Raw genomic sequence first — 19,732 nt, 5'->3', positions numbered from 1 at the left:
ATTATCAGAGGTGCCATTTCCAGTTGTCAACTAAATGATGTAGACTTCTACAGTTTGCAGAAGTTTATTTTAAAATTAAAGTTCAATACCTCTGACCTATATTATTTCAAAACAAAAAAAGGATTTAATAAACAGAGACTGTTGGCAGTGGAATGCAGCCTTTTCTGGTTTTTGTATTCCCAACACCACTATATTTTCTTGTGTTAAAAACATTATTAACTCGAGTTGTCAAGTGATTAAAAAAAATTGTGCTGTTAAACAATAACAGAATACCATTTATTTAAATATTTTGGATGTTTTCTACATGTTCAAATAGATGGAGTTCAATTACAACACTGAATACAAAGTGTACAGTGCTCACTTTATATTTATTTTTGATTACAAATATTTGCACTGTAGAAAGCAAAAGAAATGGTATTTTTCAATTCACCTCATACAAGGACTGTAGTGCAATCTCTTACTTACAATTGTAGAATTATGTACAAAAAATACCTGCATTCAAAAATAAAACAATGTAAAACTTTAGAACCTACAAGTCCACTAAGTCCTGACATTGTAAACAAGAAGCAGGCAGCATTAGCTCCCGTAAATGTAAACAAACTTGTTTGTCTGAGCGATTGGCTGAACAAGAAATAAGACTGAGTGGACTTGTAGGCTCTAAAGTTTTACATTGTTTTCTTTTTGAGTGCAGTTATGTAACAAAAAAAATCTGCATTTGTAAATTGCACTTTCACAATAAAGAGATTGCACTACAGTACTTGTATGAGCCGAACTGAAAAATACTCTCTTTTGATTACAAATATTTGCACTGTAAAAATGATCATCAAAAATAATAATAGAAAGTGAGCACTGTACACTTTGTATTCTGTGTTGTAATGGAAATCAATATATTTGAAAATGTAGAAAAGCATCTAAAATATTTAATAAATTTCAATTGATATTCTATTGTTTAACCGTGTGATTAAAACTGTAATTAATCACGATTAATTTTTTTAATTGCAATTAATTCTTTTTAGTTAATCACGTGAGTTAACTGTGATTGATCTACAGCCCATATATATATGGACCGAGAGAGAGGGTGGTATCAGTCTAGTTCCTAGGTGTACACATCTCATCATCACCGCACCAAACATAAGGTTGTACCCTTTGTACAGCAAAGGTGAGTGAAAGCTTCAAGAATTTCTGTGACTTTTCAGCTATTTAGGCTATTTAACTTTTCTCTTACATGCACCCCTTTGTTTGTCCACGCTATTCCAGCAGATGAGTTTATTAGCTGAAAGGTTTGCCAAAACAGAATTTTAAGTGAAGTTTCCAGAAGATTCCTGGAAAACACATTTTATTTGGCTACCTACGTACTTTCACCAGAAATCTGAGTTATGGTCTTCCACTCAAGGAATAGAAACGTGATCTATGTGCCCAAGCAAAACAGTTCCACTACTTGCAATGGTTCGTGAACAAGAATTATTCAGACATTTGACAAAGTTTGAAGAAAGTCATGATCTCATCGTGGATAATTTATTAACAGAAAAATAGCACTGCTTGTACCACTCCCTCCAGCTTTTCAATTGCCCTGCATTGTACAGACGTAACCTACTTGCTTCTCAGCTCTGTTGCCATCACTACAATAGAGGTTAACACTGAATAAGGAGTTGGGGGGAAATGATGAGGGGTAGTTATTAAACTAAATAGTTGAATGGTTCTTATAGTTTCCTTATGTCTCTTCACACAACATTTGAGTCCTTGGAAAATAGGACTGGTGAGTTCTTCTCTTGGCAGAATGCTTTACTATTCTAGGGACTATCTCTATCCTTAAAATAAATTGGAAAGTTAAAGAGATTTGGGGCTTGATAGTTGTGAAAGATACACACTATATCATTCATACACAAGAGATTTAATTCTTGCAGGGTCGATGCAGCTTTGTCCTCAGATCCAGTTGTTATATATCAGGTGGATATTTCTGCTTAAATAACCAACAGTGGAATAGTTAAACTATGTTGACATATTTTCATCTTTAGGTTTTAGAGTTATTCATTGAGATGAATGGGGCTATTTTCACCTCTGAGACCTATTGTTTCAGGCAACCTACACACTCAGGAAGGCACCCTGCATCAGTTTGCTCTCCGTTCATGTGTTCAAGGTTTCCCCTTTTCCCACAGTGCAATTTTTTTTTCTTTAAAAGTGAAAGTTTAGATTTTGGATTTTTTTTTTTTTTTGGATGACAACATGCATTAGTGAACACATTGACAATCATCAAGACAGAGAGTAACATTTATGACTTACAATTTTAAATCAAATGCTAACACGTTAAATTTAAAGTAGCCTGTTTCAGAATTTTCTACAATTCAAAGCCCAGTGAAGTCAATGGCAGTCCTCATTGATCTCATTGGGCTTTGGAATATGACCTGATTCCTTTGAACAAAGTGATTAAATCAAAACTAAATGAGTCAGTTAACGGTTAGGTTGGTAGGATGTTTCCATTCTGCTGGCCAAATTAATAAATCAGAGAGATGTTTGGTCTTCTGGGTATCTTATACAGCATCCACATGTGAATTGTAGAATACCAGGGTTGGAAGGGACCTCAAGAGGTCATCTAGTCCAACCCCCTGCTCAAAGCAGGACCAATCCCCAGATAGATTTTTGCCCCAGATCCCTAAATGGCCTCCTCAAGGACTGAACTCATATCCCTGGGTTTAGCAGGCCAAGGCTTAAACCACTGAGCTATCCCTCCCCCCATGGTGTATTGGCTGGGAATGTGCTGTAGTATGTGCTGTAGTTTGTATTTACCTTCAATATCCTGGCGAGATCTCCCTTTCTCTACATAAAGAGTTACATTACATCACATTTTTTCATGCGGCCACAGCATAACCAGTCGAAGAACTCAGCTAAGAGAGGCATTATAACATGCAAACTTACCCTGAAATGCCCTTGTAGAAGAAGAGAATGTTTATGGGGTTCTGTAAATGTAAACAGAGAGCTGAATGTATTTCATTTTCCATGACAGTGAAAGGTAGGTGCTGACCCTCATGTTAAGTACATGAAACGAAATCCATTTGCCATAAGTTCCCAAGGAAAGCTATTTTAGACAAATTAATTAAGCAATAAGATATGACAGGGTGAGAAGCACTTGGTAATGATTTATGCCTATTGTGTTGTTAGGCAGAAGGCCAAAGGCCATGTGCTGTCAAAGCACCTAGGTGTAAATTATCATTTGATAATTTGAGCCCTGGCATGCCTTGTAACTAAGAAGGGTTTTATAGTAAAATGTTGTTAAATAATTCTATGTTTAGCCAATTCTAAGGCATGTTTTGATACTTGTAATCCTTGTCATTAAAAAACAACTTTATTTTTTGTAGGATGTTTCATACAATCTGTATCCTAAAATGCTTTACAGGATTATACGCTATAGTACAAGACAGTGCATGGCACAGAAACCAGTGGCAAATGACACTGTGCAGCGACTAAATGACAGCATGCATTCATAAGGCCCGTTACAGACACTTAGGAAACATTAAAGGCTAGGGGGAAAGGTACAAATTAAGATGAGGTTTGAAGAGAGATGGCAAGTCCGTGAGGAGGAGTAAGACTGCTCCAGATGGCTTTTGTACCAATAGTGGAGGGCTGGGTAGAAAGAGGCAGGCACTGGGTGAGCAGAGATAACAGGGAAGATGACATATTGAGCCAAACTCTACTGAACTGGAGCTGTGCCACCACTACTCACCTCACTAGAGCGACAGGGTTGTATCTGAGGCCATATGTCAGCCTAAGATCTGTGGGGAGCAGCTCTATGGTATTTACTATAAACAAGGGAGTTGACTGGGTCCTGAAATGAAGGGAAAGCATGTGGAGTACAGGGAAGATGTAGGCCTGGTCTACACTAGGAAGTTTTACCAGTGTATCTATGCCTGTTATGAGGGTGAAACAAACAAACAAACAAAAATCTATCCCCTAGCCACTATAACTATACCAGCAAAAGCCCTAGTGTAGACACAGTTATGATGGCAAAAGAACTCTTCCACTAGTATAAACTGCACCTCCCTAGAGGAGTTTGCTGGTATCCCTCTATGGGTATATCTATGCTGGGAAACCCATTTAAGTGTTGAAAAGGCCATAGATATGTTTGAATTTTTCATGTTCAGCAACAGTATTTCTTTGCAGAGATGTTCATTTGAGGTTCTGGTACTTGTGTAAACCACCCCCCCACACACACACACACACACATCATTCAGTGCATTTAATCTGTCAGTTACACATCTGTATAAATCACTGGAACCATCCACTTGAGAACAGCATTAGATTCATTCCGCTCCAGCAGGATGCAGCTGTATAAGTTTAGCTTCTGTATCAGAATCTGCTTATTCCCTTTAATTGTTAGGTTGGATCATTCCATCTGTATATTACTCAGTGATGTAATTCTAATCACAGAATTAACAAGCCTTGTGGGTATTAATTCTTATGACACACTTGGATTGACAAAGGGAAGGATCCTTTTAATACCTTTTTTTTCCATATGGCTAAATGCAGTGCCTTGCATGGTGTCAGAAGAAGTGGGTGGGTAAGAAGAAGTGAGGTTCTTACCCACGAAAGCTTATGCTCCCAATACTTCTGTTAGTCTTAAAGGTGCCACAGGACCCTCTGTTGCTTTTTACAGATTCAGACTAACACGGCTACCCCTCTGATACTTTTAATACCTTATACTTGAACTCACTTAAAATCTCTCTTTTCGTAGTTAAATAAACTAGTTTTAATTTGTAATCAAAATTAATCCAGTGTTGTGTTTAAACTGAATTGTTTGCTAACTCCAATTAAAGTAGCAGATTGTGGTCTATTGACCCCTTACATCAGCAATGGACCTCTAATATCTAAACTGTCTAGGAGAGAGCTGGATGGAGCAGATAGCATGTTTTGGGGGGAAATTTGGGACTGGGAGCATATGGGGGTCATCCTGCAGGTAGTAACCCAGGCTGCTGTTAGAGTGTAGCTGGTGAGTTCCTGCCGGGCTGCTGGGGTCAGAGTGGCTGAATCAGGGCTGCCGCTATACACAGACACTCAGGGTGTGACTTGCATGCTGTTTGGCTGTTTGCGAGCAGCCCAGGTTGTGAGGCACCCAATGTTGCAGAGCAGGTGGTGACACAGCCCCACCCTGGTCTGGATTGCATCCCAACAGGCAACACATAAAAGGATTTGATCAATGTCATCTGACTCTTGGCAACAGTAAATAAAATAAAATGGCGACGTCAAACCAGCATTCCCCATTTCAGTGGAAAGCGGGAGACACATGTGAGGTTCCTCTTTCACAAATGAAGCAGCAAGCCAGTTCAAAACTCATCTGCTGGGAAGCATAGGGGTAATTTGACTCAGTCTCTGCTATAAGGGACTGATCCAATATTCAGTGATGGCAATGGAAAGATTCACATTGATTTCTGTAGGCTTTGGATCAGACCCTTCATTTTTGTGGGTGAATACAGGGCTTTGTTCTACAAGAACGTCAAGCCATCAACTTTCAGAGCATTAGATTCACTCAGAGAAAGAAAACTGCACCATGTTGGACCAGCCATACCTTCAAAATCAGCAAGGGATCCCCTTGTAAATGGTGTAGCTGTCAAAAACAGTGTAACTCCTCAAGTCCATACTGCAATCATGTTATAGAGTTTACTTTTACTTTCTTCTTACTGATGATATATGACACTGTTTTGGTTGGAGTTTTTGGATGAGAGGAGAAGAGGGCTTCTCTAATTTTTCTAACTTCATTTCATATTGTCACAAAGACTACAGCACAATCCACATTGCCTTCTAATCAATCAGCAAGATTAATCTAGAAAAACAGTTGATTTTACCATCAGCTCATATTAGTAGGTTAGGGTTTGGAAAACTGACAGAGAAACAGATGTTGGGATTATTATATGTAGTATAAATATCATAATGATGTACACTTGTCAAAAGCTTCTATTTTCTTAGTTTAAGAAGATGATTATTTCGTTTGGGAAATGACTGTTTTTCACAAGCGAGGGAGGGGGAAGAGAGAGAGCTCTCAGGAAAAAAATATAAGGAAGGGATGATGAATGTTTAATCTGGCCTAAACGTATGTTAAGAACATATGCAATTCATGAAGATGTTTATGGGAATAATCTTCGTTATGCCAGATACCCTAAAAGGTGCAGGTCTCACAAAATTAGAAAGCAATCTATATGTTTAGGATTTGTGTCACCTCTGTCTTCTGTCAGTGCTGAGGGGATCTATTCATTCCTTGACAAAGCCTACTAACAGCAATAGGAATCATGTATATACACAATAGATGTCCAGGAGACAAGAAACCATTTATTGCCAGCTGGCTGTATTGATTTGGATCATTAATGGAATTTTCAGATTTAAAATATCAAGGTCAAGATTTTCAAAACTGACAGGTGATTTTTGATGGCTCACTTTTCAGGTGCCCAAGCCGAGGTACTATTCATAAAGAAATTGAGTGGTAATAAAAACATGCCATCCTGAGGACCCAGCAACACCTCTGACAGTAAATAGTCCTTCCCATCTTCTTTTCCTCCCCACCTTCCCCAATATCGCCTTGTAGTATGAGGTCTGAGTAAGAATCCAAAGCCTGCTGTGAAAATTATATTGGTCCCCACTACTGTAATAAATGAAGTCTTGAGGGCACTCAGCACTTTTTGAAGGTACTCAGCACCTGGCAGGATTGAGCACGTTGGACTGTAAATAACCTGATTAGTCACCTCCTCCTTTCATGAAACATGCCTCAGAAGTCAATAGCAAAATTCGGATTGATCTTATTGGGAGTAGGGCCTAAATGAATAAACTTACAAGAAAGTAATATATGGAGTTACATAAGGCAGTACTAGCTGAAATACAGTGTGAGAAGCTTAACACAAATGAAAAGATGGATGTTCAGTCTAGGGGAAAACACCTGAAAGGGACTAAGAACAGAAAACTTGCACAAGAAGGTATAGACTAGCAATCCCCCTGAAGGAAGGTTATATAGACTTTTATTATTGATGTCAAATATTCTTTTGTTAAAGGCATAAATCTTAGTGACGAAATAGAGTTCTACCTCTCTAAATTTATACCCTTAGCAGAGGTATAGGTCTTTATGGATGCCTCCTTCTAATCTAATAGATCATAAAAAACTATACATCTAATAAAGTCAATATATAGTTGATGTAACATTTGAATTTAGACCTACTTTTTAGGTGACTAATCAGGTTATTTACAGCCCAACGTGCTCAATCATTTAATTATAGGATTATGACATGGAATATATAGTATAGTCTCTGTACATTCATCAGGAATATCTCCCTTTGATTTATTTACCCAGCCAGTGGTTCCTGACCCATACAACTTAGTTCAAAGGCAAGTGGGAAAGGGTGTATCTGATAGTAAACTTAATTTTTATTAAGAGATTTAAGCACCAGAGTTTGCATTTTTTTCATGCAACTTTAATCAAAACAACACAGTTCAGTTATTTTTAAATAGCAATGCTGATTGCCAGAATACCAAAATTTTACCTGATTCATCAGCTGATTAAAATAGTCACTTCTTGTTTATCATTCTATTCTATTTCTTTTTAAATATTAATTTAATAGGTATAATTCACAATGCTGAACAACATTTTTGTATTGTATTTAACAAAATACACTAGTCTCATATCTGCTTGTATGAATGAATTTTTGAGAATTCCTGTCATACTTACAGACCTAGAAAAAAGAACTAATCTATTGCACACCGTGGCCTGATGCTGTTCCCATAGAAATTCATTCTTAACATCCTACCATGCAAGTTCATATTCCAAACTAAAGATAGGTTAGATATTAGAGACAGGTTCAAATGAAAACCACAGATCTGAGCATACTTTAGCCTGGGGGAAATTCTGATCCACATCCAAATTTCAGCAGCTTGCCCCTCTCTCTCTCTGTCATACGCTAAATCAAACTCCTGGATCTAAATCAACCCAAGATATTGAAGTAGCTGTTGCAGTTAAGACCCATCTCTGTTAGCTGCTGTGTAACATACTGCTACTAGCAAAACTGACAAATACAGAAACGTTTGTGGGCTTATTGTGTACATAATAAAGGTGCTAATGGACTACAAATCGCCATTGTAGGACACACAGGGATTCTAAGGTTGTGAACATTTAAAATATTTTGGAAGTGTTTTTGTACTTGTAATCTGATTAAACTAAATTCCATAGGAATGCAAGCAAGCTTGCCGTCAAAGAAAGGAACTGCAGCTAACAAGAAATAAATTAGGAAAACTCCAAGCGGATGATTTTATCCTTAGGGTAGATGGGTGGGATAAATTGCCTTCCTAGACTAGTATTCCCCCCCCCCCCCGGCGGAATAACCAGAATAATGTAATTGTCTTTATGGTGTCCAGTTTAACATAACAAGTTATGGTGTTTTATGGTTCTTTCAAATAAGAAATCTGCACTGGGAAACATTTAAAGATAGCAATCAGCATAATACAGTGATTCTGTATCTCTGCCCTTGTGAGTTTATTTTATAGCTGAACTGCTATAAACTGAGGTTTCCATCAGACTTTTAGACAGGCATCCAATTTCATTTCTGCTCTCTTGTACTATTTGTGATCAATTCTGAAATAAGATTTTTAGGGATACAAAGTGAGCAGCCTCTATCCCCAGGGTAAAGTAAGACTATTTCACAAGTTACTTTATGGACCATATGGTTATGATTCGTTACATTCAGTGACATAACATCACATTAAGCAACTTAGCCTAGTGTATCCAGACACTACGCAATGCAAGTGGAGCAGTAAGTTAGAGCTTTAAAGGAGGCTCCTCTTTTCCCCCATGGGTATACAGTGTTGAATATAGTTGTTAGCCATGTTTCCCATAAGCCTTTAACACTCCAGCTACTCAAACTAGTTTGTAACCAGTCAGCACAAGGGAACCAAAGTGTTCTTCTCAATTCATTCTGAAAACAGAAAATTAAGTGATGACTAGTTAAAGGGAACACTTGATGGTTTCCTATATCCTTTGTTAAAATGACAAACCATCCCTGATGGGCAGCTACCTGCGTCCCTAACTCAACCTACAGAAGTCACTGCAAAGACTCCCATTAATTTCATTGAGCTCTGGATCAGGCCCAGGGTTAAGGTATTTCTGAACTCTAATCACTGTGGCATCTTCGAACCACCTTGAGGCTAAGCCCTTCACTCTTGGAAATGGCAAAGACTGGAAGCATGAGAAAGGCAAGGAAGACACAAAAGCCTTCCCAAAAAAGGAATAAAGAGTTAACCCTGACATGCCCAAAGGTGACTGTATTACCCAGTATAGCAGATTATAATTGTCCATTGTATACAAGTCTGGTATGATCCTGGGGTAAAGTGTTTCTCTGACCATTGCTATCAGGAATGCTTTAAACCTGTTTATCTAATTGGATTATGTGTGTGCTTACTTACATCCTGGCAAAAACATATTTCTAGTAGCATGGCTAGAATATTCCATTCTATATTTAAAATGCATTAACTTTGGACAGGAATACTGTATTTAGGTACATTCCACCTTTGTTATAAGGTCTCTCTATGGCATGCAAAACAATAGAGCTACTATTCATTATCTTGGCTTTCAGATCATGGACCACCATTATAAACTCTTTTTATTACTTGTAACAATGACAGTGTTATACAGAAGATGTGATGTATGCATAACTACGGGCAAATAGATATTGACGCTCTTCATAGCTTCTGCCATTCATGAGGGAATGTTTATAATGTCATAATCACCACCTCCCCTCCATAAACAGAAGCAGCATTTCATGCTGGCTTCACATTTCTGCATTCACATCTGCTGATTCCTCTCCAATCTTCTGCTCTTGTCACCCTCCAATCCAGCCTCATGGTACGCTGACAAAAGTTACAATGTTTGGTTGCCAGCAAGAAAATTTCAGCAGAACAATTCTGAATCTGATTGCTCTCAACTAACATGCTGCTCCAACAGATTTCAGCCCTTTCATAGGAGGTTGCTTTTTGCTATGTCCATCTGTCTGATCTCCAAGCTTTGCTCCTAAGATTTGACATTTTAGGCAGTTCTGATTCTGTCTCCTCTCCTTCACTTTCAGTTTTTAAGAACAAAAACATACTAAGAAAGGCTATTGGGAAGCACTGTCCCAAAAGTACTTTTTTTGCACTGCTCCATACCAACAACAATAATGCCTAGCACTTGCATGGGGCTTTACAACTTCAACAAATTAATCTTCATATAACCCTTCCACGAAGCAAGTAATTAGTACCCACTTTACACATGGGTAAACTGCAAGGACATGCAGTAGACCAGCATCAGCCACAGGAATAGAACTTGGGAGTCCTGACTCCCTGTTACCTGCTCGAACCATCAGACAGCACTCCTCATCATCATGTCAGTCTGATTCTGGAGCTATTTCAAGTTGCTCCTTAAATCAAGGAACTGAAATATCGATATGCTGAGCACTAATCTGATAACTCCATTCAGTTAGAAGAAAGAGCTTCATGTGTGTAAGCGGTTAAAAGCTGCTACCCCAATTTTCAGGCAATGAATGACTTATAAAATATAATTCCATTTTAACAGACACGGACACTCAGAGTTAACGGTGAAATAAGAAGTTGTTAACAATGGTTTTGTTCTACAGAAAGAGGGTTATGCTGGGAATGTATGTCAAAAATAAAGTAGTTTGCGCCTAATTTAAATGCATTGTCATTTTTTGCAACATATGTTCATTTTTTAAATACTTGCCTTGCCAGAAGCTAAGGAACCGGCCATAAAAATAAATTAAACCAGACAATGTCTGGTAAAGTTTAGAGAAAAAATTGCTTTAAGATGTATTGCATTTTTGTAGTTGTCCCTACTGTACTGTGGAAAGAGATATAGTTATATCAAGCTGATTAGGTTAGTTCAAACATGCTAGATGAAAATTACTAATAGTATTGAAAAAGACTTCTGCTTATACAAGAAGACAACGCTTGAGGGGATTGGTTAAAACCAAACATCTCCATATTTGGTGTGTTTCCTTGTGTCTAGTGGTGACAGGTTTGAGACAAGCAGAACAAAATGACTTTTTCACTTTAGCCCCCATCCAGTCCTAGTAGGAATTGTATTAGGGTGACCAGACAGCAAGTGTGAAAAATCGGGACGGGGGTGGGGCATAATAGGAACCTATATAAAAAAAAAGACCAAAAAGTCAGGACTGTCCCTATAAAACTGGGACATCTGGTCACCCTAAATTGTATACTCATTCAGTATAGCCATAGAAATTATGGGATGACCAAGAGTTGTGGGTGCCACCTAGCATGGATGATACACCAGGAGCTGAAGGAAGCTAAAACAGCAGGGGATCAGGCAGGAAGTGCAAGAAGTAATCAATGACAAGGAAAAGGAATATGGAAGTTAGGAAATATCAGTTGTAGAGAGAAATGGAGGGGAGGAAGTTTGCAAACTGAGATTAAGGAACTTGAAACAATAATAAGAAAATTTAAAGGCTCCCAGTGAGGAAAGGCAAATCCTTAAAGAGTTCAGGCAAAATTTCTACATTAGACAAGGACTGGATTCATTACATGGATAATGAACTGCACTGAATAAATCACTAATCACTGCACTGTACTTACTTCAGTGCCATTACTCCTGAGCACAGCCAGGCCCTCTTTCTCATTTCCAGTGTTCCTGGATGAAAGCAGATGATTGTACCCCTGTTTTCCATAGATACCTGTTAGTACATGGGCAAAATCCATCCCTATTGTAAGCAGGTACCAGGCCATTCAACCCAATGGCATTCTATCCAGTTACCCCAGAACTGAAATTAGCCCTGCATGTTGGTGCCACAGCATACATGACCTCAAAAGAATGCCATTTGAGGAAAGACAGCCAAAGTGCAGTAGCCGCAGAGATGATGGCAGCTGCAAAGTGCCAACAGACCCAGCTTGGGAGCAGAACGGCCAAGACTCAGCTTCACCATGTGATGACACAGATTCCATGACAAATGCACAGTGACATGGAAAATGTTTCCTAGCGATGTCCAGAATTCACTAGTTAACTCCTCTGATAGCTGCTCTACCATGATTTCTATGGTTATCCCAGCTGCTCTGTGGCTCCTGTTCAGAAGGGAACACTGGCAAGGCAGAAGCATCATTAAAGAATCAACATGAGAGGGCCGGAGGAATTGTAAGAAGTATGTGTCTGATTATTACACTAAGAAACATATTTAGCTATTCTGTTTTTTGTCGGATGGTTGGCCCTTTGTGCATCAAATTGATCTTAGAAGTCGGGAAGCACTCTGGGGTATATAAAAGCAAACACACAGATCCCAAACTTGGCAATACAAAACAGCTGGAAACTCATCAATTCCCCTAGAAGGGAAGTTCCCAGTTAGTGAGTAGAGCCAATGTAACACTTCTACCTTACATTACACTCCCTCTTGGCTTCCAGTGTCGGGGATATTCTTAGGGAAAAGGATTTTGTTCAAAGTGCCCTTATGCCCTGGTGATCCCCAGCTGCTGAATAGCCTCTTGTGGACAGACAGACATAAATTAGAAGAGTCCTAAGGCTTATGTGGGAGGCCAGCCCAGCCTCAGGAAAAAATGGCATAAAACCACCTTTACCCTTCCCTGGTCCTGCTCCAAGTGTAAAATGACTAGATTGCAGAGTCAAGGCCTAACAACTTCATGTTTCCAGAGGATGGATGTGAATCTTCCCATATAATTTTAGTCACATTCAAAACCAGAAATAGGCCCAATTTTGCAACTGTGTTTCAGATTGTGGTTGAAATCTAACAATAGCTGATCTGAAGAGTTCATGAAGTTTTATATTGTCAAATCTCAGTGGCAATGTGACAGAATCAGGGAATAATAATTGGAATGTAGCAGAATGGGTACATTCCTCCTTTATTGTAAGAAAGGGCTGTGAGCTGACTTTCTTGGCAGGCTTGAACACCTATTACCCCCCCCCACCTCTCCTCAGTGTGTCTGTAGGTCTGCATTAGCACAGGTGCCTGTGGTAGCATAGGGTCATGACATAAAATAACTTTACACTGCTCCTTTAGAACTATCGTACACCTCCTTGGCAGCATGGCAAGGCAGAGGATTTCACTGTCTTCTAAGCAGTACTTTATATTCCCAGGAAGGGACGACACCTTCTACCTAAACCCATGCATGGTCATCATCTTTTTAAAATAATCATTTCAGGAGAGTCTAAGGCGTGGCCATATTCTAGATACCCACCACCCAAGACAAACTCCTTAACACCTAATTCCAGCTGGGATTCCTCTAATATTCTTCCCCATTTGCTAAGCCTCAGATTTCTAATTTCCATCAAAAAGATTGCCTGCAGCAGTTCTCAGTTTGAGGTCTCAAATACCTTGTCCTTCCCATATTGCTGAATAGGAGTGGGATTCCAGCTATATCTCAGTTAGGCAGGAGGTAGAGCCTGAAGTGTCTTCTATGAGAAAAAAGGATTATGACATGGAAAGGTTTGAGGATCCCTATCTACATATTTGTCAGTGGTGGCTCTTAGGTTTTCATCTGCATTTGGGTGCATGACTTCCAAAGGCAATAGGTCCGATCTCTTCTGCCTTGCACCTTGTGTAGCATTTAGCAAAGGAGATGCAAAGTGAGTGTAAAACACCACCATTGTAATCTGGGCCTGATTGTGATCTGCCAACTCTATATGGACACCAATGTAGTTATTCTTGGTTTACACTTGTATGGCAATGGGGGGGGGGGACAACGTGTCACTGGCCTTTCCCCGATTTCTTACTCAAAATATAAACACTGCTGGCCTGACCACCGGTGACTGGCCGATTGGGAAGGAGCTGGTCAACTTCACATCTGCCCATACCCATACCTTAAGCATAACAAGTACAGATATAGTGCTGGAGTTTTGCTACCTCCTCTGCAGTTTGGAAGGGGAGTTTGAGGGGCAGTTAGGGGGATCACCTAGAAGCATGTGGGTGCTGTATGGAATGTTGTCCATGGCTATGAGGCATGGCAGTTCTCTTGTTTGAGAAGACCCCTCTCAAAACTCACATTTGGGGTGGAGCCCCCACAACAAATGCTTCCTTCCCAGGGGTGAATTTACAGGAAACTTCACATATTGAAAATTGCGGAGTTTTCCCTCCCTTATACAGCTACTTCCTGTGCATGAGAGAACAGGGCTACTGCATCACTGATTACTGACCAGAAACAGAATGTCACTGGCTAAGTGAAATAAAACTGCCATAAAAGAGAGAATTTTAATTTTAAAAGGCATACCGCTGGCTATCTGAAACCTGTTTGTCTTTCATGATAGCTAATCACAGGGCTAAGAAAATATGCAACCATATAAGTTTGGCTGCAATCCTCTCTGATCTTGCAAGTTAAATAGAGCCAGACCATGTCAGTGTTTGGATAGAAAACCTCCAAGGAAAATCTGGTGATTCAGTAAGTGACACTGTTGCCGGGAGTTAAATCAACCCAAGACCCAGCCTGGTGCTAGGGGCGGTGGTGGTGCTGTTTTTAATGTGACATGTAAAACATCTCCTGGCACTTTTCACAAGAGTTGAAATGTTCAGCTCATCATTTCGGTAATTACAGTCTATCTGTAATTCTACTCTGTATTTTCAACTGGATGTGGCTTTCTTTACTTCATGATTTAAAGTGTTGGATAATGATTTTTGATCACCAATAAAAAAAAACCCCACTAATGTATTCCACAGTAGAGGTGGCTGCATTTCTGCAGTGGGAGAAGTAATTCCTGTTTATATATAAGGTTTGCAAAGCATTTGTAGGATCTACAAGCTGAAAGGCAACAAACAAAATGTATAATGGTTTACAGGCTGCTTGGAATTTTAAATCTTCATTCACTAGCATCAGTATAACAAGGGGCTAGAGGTTAGACTCTAGGGATCCTATTCCTAGTTCTGCCACTGACTCACTGCATGATCTTGATAGAACCAATTAGCTCTTAGTGCCTCAGTTTACCCATTTTTTTAAAATGACGATAATCCTCACCTACATTGCAACATGAGATTTAATTCATGGACATAAGCCTGCATTCCATGAACATCTAAATTCCACTGATGGCTGAGGGAGCTTTGGGTACACAAGGAATGCAGGATCAACCCCCGTGTATATTGAGATCCTTTGAGTAGTTGTCTTCTATAACTGCCATGTGTAACACAAAAATGCACTCCTACTGTTACAGCAAGAACAGATGACCATTTTTGCAGAGGTCAAAACATAATTTAAAAATGTTTCACTTTTTACAGTTTGCGTTTCTAATAAGATTTCATGGCATGTCTAAATCATTATACACAAAGGTCTATTCTAATAGCAGCAGACTCATAAAAAACAGGACCAAATGATCAGCTGTCTCCTGACCCATATATGTATTTACAGTAAAAGTACTTTCATAAAGGTAGCTACATTCTCTAGATCCCCAGACCTTTATTTGAACTCTTGGCTGTAGCATAATTGATGGATAGAATTAGAGTGGATATTAAGACCTGGAACTGAACTTTTTCCAATAGGCTCAGCTATACTCACATTACTCCTAATATTAAAAAGAAGCTGCCATGATCATATTAAATGATTCCATCCTGACAGAGTATGCAATTATATTTAAATGCTGTAATTTGAACATGCTGTTAAGTGCCTACTGTCAGTCCTGCATTCCCCTCCAGGCAAGTAAGCCACTTCATCTTTTGCTCTATACATTTACTGCCCTATTCTCCATCCAGAAATAGCTGATATTTCATCAGGAACACTTCATTTACTTCAATTCACTGTGAAAACACAGAACTTGGGAACACTTTAAGGTACAGATTTACTCTGAGAAGTAAATCTGTTATAAAAAAGGGGGTGGGGGCATTCTGGAGTTCCATGTGTATTGTTTTACATTGATTCCATAACAAATTTGCTTAGTCCTGCAAACTCAGCCTGCAATCTAAAAGCCAAACTGAGTTAATTCATTCACACATATCATCACTGTTAACAAAGATTCCACATGCCAGATTAGGCCCTTGGTTACAGCTGTGCAGTTCCCACTGACCTCAAATTATGCCCACAATCCTGTCTGTGCTGTCCTCTTGATGAATAATGGCGCTGCACAGGTGTAACTGAGGGCCTAATATGACCTGCAGAATCTCTATTATTTGGGATGATGCATAAGAAGGAAAGAACCCAGCTTGACTTTCAGACCCCAGATTGTGATTGCAGGGCTTGCAGTTAGGGGGAAAAGAACCCTTTGCACTTTTAAAGTGAGATCTGATCAGCCACAAAGTGTATGATTGAAACCAGTTACAGAGTGACTCATCACAGTACAGTCTCACTTTGAATGTCTACAGAATTTACTGTGTATGTAATAAAGTTGTTCTGCATTAATTATCAGTCAATTGCTTTACTAGATTGAGTGAGGATATGGCACAGCTCTAGCTGTGACATAATTGCTTATGTCTGAATCCGTCAAGGTTTGTTTACTTCTCTATCAATCAAGTCCTAATTATTTCCTATTATATCAAATTGTAATGGTTTTGGCTAACATTTAATAGGATTTCCAGTAAGTATTACTGCTCAAAGAGTATGAAGAGTGACAAAACAATGACTAAAGTATCAGGCAAAAAAATCTCATGTTTCTGAAAGATCTGGAATGACTGAAGAACGAAGCCCCATATTTAACAATGGAACAGCCTGGCCATGAGCAGTAGTTTCCCTACACTGTCTTGCAAGACCCAGAACGCTTCTAAGGATGGAATATACAGTTGTACAGTCTCCCTATCCATGCGGTCTTTGACAGGGCTGGATTTGAGGCAGGCAACCCAGGCAACTGCAGGGGGTACCGGGCTTGCGGTGCTGTTTTTGCTATTAGCGACAAAAGGGAAAATTGAATGTTTGAAGTAAAATGTTTCGGGTTTTCCGTATGTGGATTCATTTTTCACTAACCTCCTAGAATGTTCTGGACCTTTGTAGAATCTTGTGGAAACCTTTCAGACTTTCTGAGAACTACATTTTCCTTCAGCCTCCTAAAATGTTATTAGCCATGCCCTCGTGGGGGGAAAAGGGGCAGGGCGTCGCCAGTCAGTGAGATATTTGAACGAAGCAAGAGCCCAGCTGTGATATTGCGAACCTTGTTTTATTGTGTAATTGTGAAAGTGTACTTGTGTTTTAAAGACATGACGAGTGTAAGTAGCGACTAATAAAGGACTATTTAATGAGACACCAGAGATATCTATCAAACCCCTATCTATGCAACCATATAAAAAGAAAATTTCTAGTCTCAATTGTGGTTTGGCATGATACAATGTTTACTCGGAACAGGCTGAGAATAGTATTACAAACTCAGTCAAAACCACTACTACTTTGATGACAAGCTGCCTTGATTTCGTTATGTCTTACAGAGTCAATGGATTTGAAGATGCCATCACTGCTGCCAAAGAAACAGTGGAAAACTTACGAGTTGATCCTGTCTTCAATGAAACTTGTATTCATCAGAAGAAGAGACAGTTTGGTTACGAGGGCAAAGATGAGGTGATGGGAAGCTCGGAAGAAAGATTCAAGAGGAATTTTTTTTGCTCGCTCGTTGACACTGCTCGAGTGTCCATCAAAGAAAGGTTTGGACAAATGAAACACCACGAAAAGACATGGGGAGTTTTATAACCTTAATAAGATGCCAGCGGACAGGAAAACACTCTTAAACAATTGTACGGACCTTCACCGGAGGCTGAAACACAGGAAATGTTCAAACTTCAGTGATAAAGACCTCTATGTTGAATTGAACAATATCTGTCACATTTTGCAACACAGGAAGCACTCTCCACTCCAAACTCTCCAATTAATTCATGATGCAGAGCTGAAGGACATTTTTCCTAATGTTTGGAAAGCTTTGAGGATTCTGCTCATGCTCTGGTCACAGTCACGAGTGGTGAGTGCAGCTTTTCGAAGGTCAGACTCATTAAAACATATCTTTGATCACCGATGGCCGACGAGAGACTGACATCGCTTGCTATTTTATTGCTTGAAAATGCCATTGGCCAGTCTTTGGAGCTCTCTGATGCTGTGCTTCAGTTCGCAAGTGCGAGAAAAGCGACCTTTTGAACTAAAGGACTTAAAGTTAACATTCTAAGGTTGTCACTTACTGTAACACTATTTAATACTGGTCCACCCAATGTTGATGCACAGTTCAATTTTTTAGGTTAGTGTTTCTTTCAGTTATTCTTAAAATTAAAAAGTTTCTATAAGCTTAGAGGAAACTAATGTTTTTATTTGCTTATATATGGGATGAATAAATCCAGATTTAGATATCTTAGCATGTAAATGTATCATCTTATATAACAGGGATGAATCATGCATGTAAACCATGCAAAGTCATGAAATAGGCTACAAATGCAATAAAAAATAAGGTATTCAGAAGTTTAACAAATAGGGGGCAGCGGGCGCTGAAGACTCTCCTCACCATTTGATCTAGGGCTGGCCCTCGTCCTTGATCTCTCTGCTGAGGCTGCTAATGGCATGTTAGCTGGCGGCCCTTATGCACAATGGTGGGTTTGTGATGCAGACTACTGTCCACTAAGGATTTGATCTGAGACCACTAACTCATTTCACATAGACCTTGTCTACACTTGCAGCGTTCTGTAGGGTACATATAGCTACATGCCACAGTGAAAGGCAGTACTCTGTCCACAGATTAGTGTGTACTTACATATGGCATTGAAAGACTTTGGCAGGAGGGAGGCAGCAGGGAAAGGCTCAATGAATGGGGAAGCAGCAGGACGTGACACTGCTAAAAATAGCAGTGTAGATGTGGGAAGCCTGGCGTGGGCATGGAGAGAGCCACGCAGGGTACCTATCCTAGGGTTCAGGTGCGTAGGGCACTCTACTCACCTAAGCTGTGCTTCATTGCCTACACCTCTATTTATAGCTATGCTATCAGGGCATGCAACAAGGTCTGTACCTTACAACCACCATAAGTGTAAACCTATGCAAAAGCCACAAAGAAGCAGTCAGGTAGTAAAATATTTAGTTCATTTTGGAACAAGGCTCTTCCAACAAATGGGTGACTCAGAGGAAGAGAAAGGTTTTATAATGGGATATAGAGCCATCTTAGGCCCCCGTCACAGTAGTATTGGAGCGCCTCACAATATATTTATCCTCACCATGCCCTTGTGAGGTAGGGAAATACCATTATCCTCATTTTACAGATGGGGAGCTGCTAAGTGACTTGCCCAAGGTCACACAGAAAGCCTATGATGGCGCAGGGAACTGAACCTGCTTCTCCCAAGTCCTAGGGGAGAGCCCTAACCATTAGACAATTCATCCTGTCTAAGCCAGCGGCTCTCTCCTGATTCCAGAGTGATTAGAGTGATGTGTCAAAGAAATGTATACTCGAAAAGAATTTGAAAGATCATTATTTTTCTAAGTTACAATTAGGATCAAAGCTATCACTTTGAGCCTACTATATAACATTCATTTTCACAGCAGGCTGGTGTGCAATTAGATGCACATTCTCAATGGCAATTCCTGGTGTTGCTTGTCTGATTTTCCAAGTACAATACCAATGCTAATGGCATGATATCTATGAGCACCAGAACCCTTGGAAATCTTGATATAATCCTTTCTGTTGAAGCAGAGGTTCTAGTGAGAAAACAAATTGTATATCGGTAGCTTTATTGAGAAATGCACTGAGATCTGAAATGAGAGACTGGGCAGTGCAAGAACAGTTTACTCTGCATTGTCTAAAATCCTCCTATTAATTGATTTCTGCTTTCTG

The sequence above is a fragment of the Terrapene carolina genome, unplaced genomic scaffold (genome assembly GCF_002925995.2).
Source record: "Terrapene carolina triunguis isolate 2854851 unplaced genomic scaffold, T_m_triunguis-2.0 Scaffold210, whole genome shotgun sequence".
Lineage (NCBI taxonomy): Eukaryota > Metazoa > Chordata > Testudines > Emydidae > Terrapene > Terrapene triunguis.
Note: the sequence above shows the minus strand (reverse complement) of the source record.